General features: G+C 44.7%; 1 protein-coding gene across 2 annotated transcripts in view; it reads left to right on the top strand.

The window, feature by feature from the left end:
• Positions 1 to 5,327: 5,327 nt before the first annotated feature.
• The window catches only part of CSGALNACT1 (chondroitin sulfate N-acetylgalactosaminyltransferase 1), a 387,346-nt gene continuing 380,730 nt past the window's right edge, over positions 5,328 to 11,943 (top strand). For both annotated transcript variants that reach the window (XM_030194504.1, XM_030194505.1), the window contains exon 1: positions 5,328 to 5,391. The gene's annotated coding sequence lies outside the window, so the exon portion shown is untranslated. The remainder of the gene's footprint in view (positions 5,392 to 11,943) is intronic.

The raw sequence follows: 11,943 nt of genomic DNA, 5'->3' as shown, positions 1-11,943 counted from the left end.
TGCAGTATAATTACACACATAAAAGCTAAAGTGTCAGGATGTATGTCATCAGCATAAGAAATGCAACCTAGCCGGGAAACAAAACAAATATAGCAGCACTGATATCTGCTGCGCATTATCAAAGAAACAGGTGGAAGGGAAGCTGGAGGGGGAAAAAAAGGGGGGAACAAAGATAATGAAGGGGAAATATGTTATTAATATAGATATCCATATATTCTGCATTGTGCCACAAAAAACACTGGAAAATGTGCCATGTGCACATAGCGATAATAAGACGGATATGTCAGTAATCAAGTAAAAAAAAAGGTGGGGGGGGGGGGGGGGGGGGTGACCCGGGCAAGAACCATCTAAAAGTAAATAAAGAAGTCAACACCAGATATAGTCTGTACCCTCAGATTCTCTTACTTAGCTAGCAGTATCCAGCATATGATCCAGCGTCATTGGCACATTTTAGAAACACATGATTGTTTTACTACTACTACTACTACTACTACTTATCACTTCTATAGCGCTACAAGGCATACGCAGCGCTGTACACCATACACGAAAAGACAGTCCCTGCTCAAATAGGACTCTAAATAGGCCATGCAAACAGACAGAACAAAGAGGTAAGGGAATTAATGAGGATAAAAGGGTACAGGGCAAGTGAGCAGTGGTTAGGGGTTAAAAGCGTTAAAGAGGTGGGCTTTTACCCTGGATTTGAAAACGGCCAAAGACGGGGCTAGACGTACAGGCTCGGGAAGTCTATTCCAGGCGTGGGGTGCAGCGAGATAAAAGTCTTATTGTGGCCTACACCAGAGAGAGAAACCAAAAGGAAAGAATACTACCTTCAATGTGGCCACCTGTCTCTCACACCAGCACAGCCCTTTTTAGGACACAAAAAAATGTAGTTCATGTACTGTTTGTAAACATGCTGCACTGATTTGTGCATAGTTTATGCCGCACTTGGTTTTAACACCGATTCACTGATGTGCCTATAGTTATCAATTTTAAGCTCCATCTAGATAATACTAAGGGCCCTGTTTACTAAGCCTCACTGTAGGTGCGCAAACTTATTAGCGTGCGCTAATGCTAGAAATACCCATAGGAATATAATGGAATGGGTGTCTCTACAATTAGCGAGCGCTAATTTTTAGTGTGTGCTAAAAAGTTAGCGTGCCTATAACGCAGCTTAGAAAACAGGGCCTTAAATGTTATCTCACTGCCAAATGCAAGTTGTTTGATGTTTTCTGTGGTTTTATTATCTGGAGGGACACCTGTTAAGATTCTTCTGCGAAAGCACTTCAGATTTACTACTGCTTAACTAAGTGGCTTTTGGCTAAAAGGTAGACATGCACTCTTTATATAAATTTTAAATCTTGTTAATTCTTTCAGTGTTCTAATTTGACTGCTAGTACTTTTGCATTTTAAGTTAGCTATGTACATTCTATTCCCTTGGTGCTTCAAGTTGTCTGCTGCTTAACTGAGTGGCCCTGCACTAAATATTTTATGGGCCACTTTCCATTGACCAATTGCCGTTACTGGTGTATTACATGCACCCTGCTATTTAATGATTGTACTTGTTTGTTTAGCATGCAACAGTTTTGTATTACACATATCTCTATAATACTCACTTTTGTATTTGCTCACGTAATATATATATATATATATATATATATATATATATATATAGATAGATATATGCTTCTGAGTGTTTCATGGCATACTACTAGCGGTAAGGTCTCGTGCATTAACCGGGCAGTAATGGTCTATGCGTGTACAATGCCGATTACCGCCCGGTTAGTGCCCCACGCCGGGAAATGTAATATGGAAATCGCTATCCATTCCTTCTCCACTCTCTGATGAAGACAAATTATTATTTGACTTCTTAAACACCATAGCTATGAAACTGATCATCTCTCACTGGAAAGATAATACTCAACATCTATGTTTGGTGGAATTGGTCTCTATTGTACAAAAAATATGAGCAAGCTCTTCAGTTTCATCAATACGGTTTACCAGCCAGAATAAAAAAAAATGGACTATATTGGACTCTTTTCTTTCATCAAAAGTTTCTTAATTATGGCTATAAATAACCACAGTAGTTTGGTTTTAGCAGCTGTTATGTTCATTCATACTTATATTGATTTTGTCTAGCTTCAAGTTAAAATAATAAAAAGAATTTAAAAAATAAAAAAAAGATAACCATCTCAACACAACAGATTCTGCAACATTTTTTTTTAAACCCTGTCGGATGTTATGACACACTAAAATTAGATTAATATTTTGGTGTCACCTCAGTAAGGCCCATCTCGCAGGTCCAGCATCTGCCCTCTTTCTTTCCCCTTCCTAGTTCCAGCATCTGGCCCTTTTCCTTTTGTTAAAAGAATTTAACCAAATATACTCACGAATCACCAAAAGATCAAGCAGGTTTTAAACACAAACAGATTTTATTCTCTTGCAAGACGGACAAGATCCAGCATCAGGCAGAAAATTGAACCAAACTTCCTCCCGCCCTGCTCTTATAAGTCTTTTCCTTGTTATGCCTACGTACAGTTTCACAAAAGAAGCATAGTGTCTGTATGTCTTTCATCACGATTCTATCTTCTAACATGCTACAATTCTAGACTGTTAGTCAGCTTGCCTGACTCCAAGTCCATATCTAGGAACATTTAGTTCTGCTTGTAATGCACAAGGTCAGAGAATCTACATTTCAGATAATCTACATTTGCACAGAAATTGTAAAAATAATTAACCCTATATTAGCAAAACAATTTTTTCTACACCTTTCCTTCCTGGTTCCAGCATCTCTCCCCTTTCCTTTCCTCCCACCCCTTCCTGGTTCCAGTGTCTGCCCCCTTCCCTCCGCCCTTCCCTGTTCCAGCATCCCTTCTCTTTCTACTTCCACCCTCTTCCAATTCCAGCATCCCTCCCCTTTCATTCCTCCCCCTTCCTTCCCAGTTCCAGCGTCCCTCCACTTTCCTTCCTCCCTCCTTCCTTCCTGGTTCCAGTGTCCCTCCCCTTTCCTTCCGCCCCGATTCCAGGGTCCCTCTCCTTTCTCCTTCCAACCTCTCCATCCTTCCCCATGGTACCTCTCACTTTTTCCTCTTGCCACCAATAGTGGCACTGCTTCAATTGAATCAGTCTGCCTCAGGGCTTCGGGCCTTTTTTATAACATGTCCCACCGTCGAATAAGCAGGAAGTTGTGTCAGTGAGGGTGGGACATGTTATGGGGAAGGCCTGATGCCCGAAGCAAGCTGATTCTATTGAGGCAGTGCTGCTACCGGTGGCAAGAGATAAAAATGAGAGGGACTGCCAGGAGTGAGGGAGAGGGTGGGATGCTGGAACTGGGAAGGAATGAGGACAGATAATGGAACCGGGATGGAGGGGGAAAGAGATGCTGGACCCAGCGAGAGTAATGCAGTCAAACATAGTAACATAGTAAATGACAGCTGATAAAGACCTGTACGATTCAACCAGTCTGCCCAAGATAAACTAATTTTACATGGTATGCGATATTTATATGTATACCAGAGTTTAATTTGTCCTTGCCATTCTCAGGGCACAGACTGTAGAAGTCTGCCCAGCACTCTTGTACTAAAAGTTCTGAAGCTAACGCTGAAGCCCCTTAAAATGTACACTCAAGCCCATCCATATCTATTCAGTCACGATCAGGGCGTAGACTGTAGACGTCTGCCCAGCACCAGTTTCGCTTCCCAATTAGTCTCCCCAAGCCCAAGGCCTGCGGCAGGGCAGCCTTTGTGAATTGTTGCTGCTGCCCCCGCCGGTGACCTTTAGAAGGCACTTAAGGAAGGGGAAGGGAGATGGAAAAGAAAGTAGTGGAGCAAGGAGAAGGAAAGGGAGGTGGCAGGTGATGGTGGTGGTGGCAGTGGCTTGCCCTGAGGCATCCGGAGAGAGAAGCACTGGCAGGCAGCAAGGAGAGAGCAGAGAGCAACAAGGGCCTTTAGCTTCTCTCTACTCAATGCTCATTTAGGGCTCTTCTGACTGTGGATGCTGCTCCTTGAAGAGTGCCGCCTGAGGCCTTCACCTCAGACTGTCTCATTATAGGGCCATCCCCGACTGTCCCAGTATGACAATGCTTATGTTCTACCATGGCTGGATAGATCTGGTTGGGCTGGAGTGGGGCTTCAATGGCAGCTCGAGTAGCTGGGGAACAAGGCCAGTACTGGGCAGACTTCTAGGGTCTGTGTCCTGAAAATGGCAAGGACAAATCAAGATCACCTATGCATATATAGTATCGCATCAAACCTTATGCTATAAGTTTATCTTGTTGGGCAGACTGGATCAACCATATAGGCCTTTATCTTCCTTCATCTATTATGCTGCTGTGTCTAGCCTACCCTTGCAGTTTGACATGATAAGCTTAACAACATAATAGTGAATTTCTTTTACCCCTTTTTTGTTTTTCTTAGGTTGCATGGTGGGAAACCAGCAGTCTTTGCTAACTTTTAGCCCACTGGTTGCTCATTTTATACTGTGCATGTTCAGTTATTAACATTTTTATCACAGGCAACAATGGCATGAAGTATTTCCATATGGATGTGGGAAGGCTTACATTTCAGTTAGGAAAATGGAGATGTAAGTGACACTAACTCATTATGGGTTTCCATGACAACATTTTTCTTGATTGGCTGTCAGGAGAAAGCAATATAGTACATGTATCAGATTTGGCTTGGCAGCCCCTGAAATGTGTGTTCACATGTATTCTTAAAATGCCAATGAGGTTTCCTGAAATTGGAAGACAGTTTGTACAGGTGTTGCGCAAGTAACAGTATGCACGTCAAACTTACTTCAAGATATGCCTCAACTGACAGGAAGAAAATATTCACATAAAAGGGTAGTGTGCTCACTGGGCGAGAATTACAGGAACGCATTGAACCTCTAATCTTTTTTTTAATATATATTATTTTGGTTTAATTAGCATGTTTTAACTCTCTAGCCACACTTGAAAGCTTTTTTTGTTTTGTTTTTAAGTGCATTCCTACAATGTACATGTCCGCGGATTCTAATATGCCACATTAGTGAGAAAACACCAACTTGGGAAAGGGATCTGCTGCTTTAACTCGTTCCCGCTTTTTCTCCCTGCTACCTTTTCAAACCTGCCCATTCACAAAAGCTTCCACCGCCGTCTCCCGAGGCTGCCGCCGCCGCGTGCTCAGACTAGCGGCCGCTTTGTTCTTCCGTGGGATGTTTTTGCTTTTCTCTGTATGTAAAGGGCTGGATAATACCTCGGTGCTCGCAGGGGTAAGGGGCGTAGCCTTCTGCACTTGACATCCTCTGGTGAAACGGAGGCAGCGATTTCCTGGTCGCTCATGTCTCCGCCGTCCGCTGCACATTTCTTGTTCCTGATGCTGAGGGGGGGACTTGCTGAACTCCTGCCGCTCCCTGGAGGTGGGTGACGCTTCGGGGTGGGATCGGCTTGCATGTTGCACAAGATTAAAGTGGGAGGACGGGAGAGACAGATCAATTGAGCAGCTTCAAACGAACAAACAAAAATAAGCAGCGGGGGTCTTCGGGCAGGGCAAAGGGGAAATGCTGCGCCTTTAATTCTAGCGGCGGCGGCTTTAACCAAGTTAAAGGGATGACAGACGAGCAGTGAAAGTTAATGGGCTGTTAATTGTTAGGTTTCAGGTTGCTACTGGGGGGGCGAAATTCGTTTTAAGTAGTCTTCAATATTGGCATGGCTATTTATCATGTAGTAGGAGATGGGAAACGGTTTGTGATTTCACGGTTCTCTTCATTGAAATGAGTCGTTCGTGTAACTGGTCTTTATTGCAATTGCCCTTTACATTGCAGAAAACGTGTAAATATGTCTCTTGGCGTCTGTCCCGGTTTGGATCTGATTAATGAAATGCAAGATGCTTGCATCTCCATTTCTGACAGAAGGCCAAGGTTTCACCGATAGCTCTTATTTGATTTGCCACAGCTTGGTGGGGGCAGAGAGGAAAAAAACTTTAAAGATCTGACCAGATGCTTTGCTTCTGTTAAAACTGGAATTGAGATCAGAGAGGCAGGGCTTTTATGATTGCTGCTATCCTTCCTCCAGTCTTGGAGTTTGAGCAAAGGATTTGTTTGGGATTATATTCTTCTTTTTAATTAGCTCATACCTTTTCAGTTGTATTTCAGAGTGCGTTAATATTAGATACACTAGGTATTTTCCTGGCCTTGAATGACTTGTGATCTAAGTTTGTACCTTGGACAACTGAGCAGTGATTTCCAAAATTGTCCTGGGAAAACCCCAGATAGTCAGGTTTTCAGGGTACCCACAATGAATATTCTTGAGATTTGCATACACTGCCTCCTTGGTATGTAGATTATCTCATGAATATTCATTGTGGATATCCTCAAAATCTGACTGGCTGGGGTTCCAACAGGACAGATTTGGGAATCACTGCAATAGAGGGTGAAGTGATTTTGCCCAAAGTCACAAGGAGTGTGAGTGGGATTTGAGTCTTAGCTTACCTGGGGGCTGATGCAGAAAGCTGCTATAGACTACAGTGCACTCCTGTGGAGCAGTTGTTCATTAATGGCTGCTGTATTCTGAAAGGGCTTCTACACTGTTGCGGTAGATATCAATGCACAGCATATTAAAATGCATGCTAAACAGCAGATTAAGCTACGCTGTAGCATGTAGAGCTGTGCGCTAATGTCTATTGCTGGAGCTCAAGGCCAGAAACTTACCACCAGATCCGAAGCTGGTGTTAAGCTCCTGCAGTCAGTGTCAGCCCTATCTCCTTCCTCTGCCACACTCCAGCACAGTCCCATCCCCCCCAAATCACACAATCCTGTTCTCTGCCACCCCTGCAATATATTATAAAAAAATATTTGTGGTACCCCCCCCCCCCCTCTCTTGGGAAGAAACTGTTTCATTGGTGTCTAGTGGCTGGACTGAGATCGGTCAGCCTTTCTCCCTGCCCCACCCAACCGGAATCTTTAAAAAAAAAAAAGTCTCTGCTGTCTAATGGTACTCACCCGACCCTCAGCCAGGAGCCATGCCCACTGACTCCCACCTCTGGCACAGTCATTCTGAAAATGGCATCTTCTGCCCCCCCTCCTGGTGCATTCTGGGATACATTGGGCGGGGCCAGTATGCCATATAAGGGATAAATTCTCTTATATGGCAGACTGGTCCCGCCCAGTGCATCCCAGAATGCACAGGGCAGGTACCGCCATTTCTAGAATGATTGTGTCGGTGGCGGGAGCTAGTGGGCATGGTTCCTGACATTAAGAGGTATTGGGTCTGGGAGGGGATGACACTAGACACCAGTGACATGTATTTAAAATTCTGGGTGGGAGGGACAAAAAAAGTGCCATTGGCACTCTTGCTTTTATTTTTTTTTTTTTTTACTGTCCACCCTTCCCACCCTTCCTGTCAGTGTCTGAGACAATCACTGCTCAGGCACTGACAAGAAAGGTGATGTTAGTTAATGAGCAGTGCATTACTGCTGCAATTTTAACATGGCAGTAATTTTCATTCTCATTGATTATAGCATGGTATCTTTCTGGCAGTATTATACGGTGGAGCTGCAGCTCTACCACAAGGCTTACTGCATCTCCCTCACTGGTACTTAGCATACTGCTCTAACCCAGTGCTTCTCAACTCTCTCCTGGAGGTACACCTAGCCAGTCAGGTTTTTGGGGTATCCACAATGAATATGGATTGGATTTCGGATGGGTACAGAGATGTATCGCAAGAAGTTAAGATTATGTCAAATTCAAAACCATCCTAGTCAAATTCTTTGCTTCAAAACTATCCCATGCTATACTGGCAGTATTATTGTTAAATGTTATATCTATCTGGATTATTTATATCAGAGACCTACTGCATTAAAATTGACCTTGGCATATTCATTTGACTATCCTGAAAACCTAGCTGTATATGCAGTCCTCGGGACAGCATTGAGAAATTCTGGAAGAGACTAGGGCCTGATGCACAAAGCTTACCATGGTTGCAACATTTGCTTTAAACCGGTTGTAGACGGTCTAAAGCAAACATGATTTAGTGTCTAATGAACAAAGGGGTTCTGCATGGCTTTAACTGTTCACCGTAACAGCTGCCGATAAGCCAATGCAAATGTATTACAACGAACAAGAACTCATCAATATTAAAATGAGCATTCCATGCATAGAAAGGAGCGCAGAATTAACATGCAGAATTTTCTGGCAAGTCTGGAGCTGTCATGTGACCCGATCTTTTTACCTACCCTTTTCCCAGGGGGTTTCTTTCTCTTCCCCTTGCTGGAGAGACTCCAGGCTCTCCTAGGTGAATTCAGATCTCGGCTCTCACCCAGGATAAGGCTACTCTCCATTTCTGTCCAGGAGTCCTGGGATCCTAGAGCCACAAAGAGGGGCCCTACAGACACAGGCAGGGTCCGATCCCGGGATTCTGCAGGCCCCAGGGTCCGATCTTGTAGGCACAGGCAGAAAGTGAACCCCATATTTGTCAGGCACAGGCAGGATCTGAGCCCACCGGCACAGTGTGCAGCAGCGGGACTGAATAATTCCTGGGCATAGGCAGAAACCATGGACACTTACCAGAGACTGTTCTGCGCCAAGTTCTGGATGCGTTCTCTTGTAGAGTTTCAGTGCATCTCATTTGCATGCGATTGCCTTTGAGTATCAGTTACCGTTTACAAATGGATAAGTTCAACTGCAGCTGCCGTATTTAATGGCGACCTTTGAGCTTTGGTGGTGGAACAGAGAATCCATCCTGTGTATATAGAGGGTTTCAGTAGAGGAGGAACATTCATCAGTCTGTTTTAGAAATCAAAAGGGAAGTCTCAGAGACATTCATGGAGATTAATCTGACAATGGGTTTGGAGTTAGAGGAAGACTGTACTTGCTGATGGACTGTGCAACTTGTCTATGGATTGATATTCAACAAGTGTTTCAGTATATGCTTGTCTTTTGTTCTGGATCCCTTAAAGCAAGTCTGTTCACCTCCCCCACCCCCACTCCAGCAACCTGCTTTCCTGTCTCCTGAGCCCCCAAATTGTTCCAGTCCACATAATAAGCTTTGGTAATAAATGGTAATTGAATCAATGGGGAACCTGAAGAATTTCCCCTAGATATTTCTTCAGCATCTTCAGTGGTGACAAGACTGGGGACTTTGGGAAGTTAATGAGTCACAAATTTATCCGATGAGAATGATTTTCCAATGCTATTATTTTTTGATGTATGTTCAAATTATCCCTCATCATTGTTTGCATAAGCTGATGTTAAAGTTTTCATCTGAGACAATAATTCTTGAAATCACCCTTCTTGCTTTAAAGCCACCTCTTCACACTGCTTAATGTGTGCCTGAACAAGATTAGGGATCTCCAAAACTCTGACGATTTGTTTCAGCAGGGATTGCTCCTGATCTCCCAAAGCTTCATCAGGTGTAATTTTCTCAGGTTTTTTCTTTGGCATCAACACACTTTTAAATGCGCAATTCTACTCATAAACACTAACAGATGTTAAAACCTTGCACACTCACCCCATTTCCTGAGACTTCAATGGCTAGAACACAGTCCTGGGCTTCCTTACTCCCATGAGCATTTTAGGGCATCCTTCGTCGGACTATTGATTGATCCGCGCAAAGTCTTCCCATGGGAGGCATTCGGTGATAGCTCGGGTGGTAGATTGCTTGCAGTCCTTTGGTTGGGTAGTCAATGTACAGAAGAGCCGCCTTCTCCCTTTTCAGTCGATAGAATATCTGGGAGTCCAGTTCGACATGCGATAGAGCGCGTGTTTCTTCCGCAGTCCAAGGTATTCAAGTTGTATGCTCAGATTCCTCTCTTCTTGCACAATTCGAGTCCATCTGCAAGAGACTGTCTACAGATCTTAAGCTCCATGGTGGCGGCGATCGAGATGGTTCCCTGGGACAGCGCGCTTATGCGGCCTTTTTTGAGGTCACTTCTCTTGAGTTGGTCGTCCCAGAAGGATTCTCTTCATCAGACACTGCCACTTTTCCTCCAAGTGAAGACTAGTCTGAGTTGGTGGCTTCGGCAGGCCAATTTGACCAAAGGTATGCCTCTGGATCAGCCCACCTGGACTGTAGTGACAGCAGGTGCCAGTTTCAGCTGCTGGGGAGCTCACTGTCAGGGGCAGTTTGCTCCGGGTCTCTGTTCTCATCAGGAGGTTTTGTTTTCAATCAACCTGTTAGAGACCAGAGCGTTTTCTTTGGCGCTCCAGTATTTTCTTCATCTTCTGAGAGGCTGAACAGTGCGAGTAATGTCAGATAATGCCTCAGTAATAGCATATATCAATCGGCAAGGGGGGACGAGGAGTCTGCCGTTGGAGCGAGAGCTGTCGCTGTAGATTCAATGGGCAGTAGTTCATCTGGTGGCTCGTTCAGAGGCTCACATAGCAGGAGCAAATGTTCAAGCACATGTTCTAAGTCGGCACATGCCCGATCCGGGCAAGTGGTCACTAAGTGAAGGGGTGTTTCAGTTGCTGGTCGATCATTGGGGGTTGCCCAGGATGGATTTGTTTACCTCCGCACGTACTGCAAAACGTCCTCTGTTATACAGTCGTCGAAAGGATCCTAAGGCGCAGGGCGTGGTCGCTCTTCTTCAATCTTGGCCAGCCGGTCTCCTGTTGGCCTTTCCTCCTTGGCTTCTGATAGGCTGCCTTCTTCAGAAGGTCGATCCGCACAAGGGAGGTCTGATTTTAGTGGCTTCTGTTTGGCCTCGAAGGCCGTGGTATGCAGACCTTCGACGTCTTCTGGTGGATTTTCCCTTCAAGCTTCCAGTCGTGCAAGCTCTTCTGTTGCACGGTCCAGTCATTCTTCCGGATCCGCATTGATTTGGTCTTGCGCTCGGGCTCTTGAGAGGGCTAAGCTGATTAAGAAGGGTTATTCCGCTCAGGTCATTGCTACTGTACTTCGCTCTCGTCGTCGTTCTTCCTCTTGGTATCAGGTGCGCACTTGGAAGATATTTGACAGCTGGTGTAAGGAGTTTAGTTTCTCTCCTTTTAGTTCTTCGGTTCCTCACATTTTGGACTTGTTGCAGCGGTGCTTTGACAAAAGGCTTGCTTTGGCTTCTCTTGAAGTGCAGTTTGCGACTTTCTCTTGTTTTCGGGGTCGTATCGTAGGCAGGTCTCTGGCGAGTCTTCCGGTTGTTGTGTGTTTTTTTCAGGGGAGTTAAGTCTTCTTTGTCCTCTCTCTCAATGTTCTTTTCTTAGTTGGGATCTGAATTTGGTGCTTAAGCTTCTTACTAACCCTCCCTTCGAGCCTTTTCTCTGAAGACAGTGTTTTGGGTGGCCGTTGTTTTGCCTCAGTGAGTTTCGGTGTTGCAGGCGTTATCGTGTAGATCACCCTTTTTGGAGTTCTGTTCTGATCGTGTAGTGTTGCGGCCAGTTCTTCTTTTCTCCCCAAGGTAGTAACTTGGTTTCATGTTTTCTCTGCTGGTGGTTTTGCCTCTGTTAGGGTTTCTTCTCCGGTTCAGAAGAGCAGCAGCGTTTGAAGGCTTTGGATATCATCCAGGTGTTGAATCTCTATATCAAGTCTACTGGTGATGTTTGCCGCTCTGATCATTTGTTTATTCTGTTTGGAGGTTTCCACAAGGGGTTTGTGGCTTCTAAGCCTACTATTTCTCGATGGCTTAAGGAGATGATTGCTTCAGCTTATCTTCTTTCTGGGAATTCTGTACCATGGCATGTTAAGGCCCACTCTATGAGAGGTCAGGCAGCTTTTTGGGCAGAGTGTTGTCTGGTTCCTCCAGAAGATATGGTTGGGCGGCAGCCTGGTTGTCGTTTCTACTTGTTTTCTAACCTCTACCATTTGGATGGCCTCAGTCGTCAGCACGTTGTTTTTACAGAACGCGTTTTGTCGGCCGGGCTTCTTGTGTCCCTCCCATATTTTCACTGCTTTGTTACTTCCCATCAGTCACATTCTGGGCCGGTCCGGAGGGATGCTAAGGAAGGGTAAATTAGACCTTCCATATCATCAAGCTGATCAAT

Source organism: Microcaecilia unicolor, chromosome 2 (assembly GCF_901765095.1).
Source record: "Microcaecilia unicolor chromosome 2, aMicUni1.1, whole genome shotgun sequence".
In the NCBI taxonomy this organism is placed as follows: domain Eukaryota; kingdom Metazoa; phylum Chordata; class Amphibia; order Gymnophiona; family Siphonopidae; genus Microcaecilia; species Microcaecilia unicolor.
Note: the sequence above shows the minus strand (reverse complement) of the source record. Positions and strands in the feature narration are given on the sequence as shown.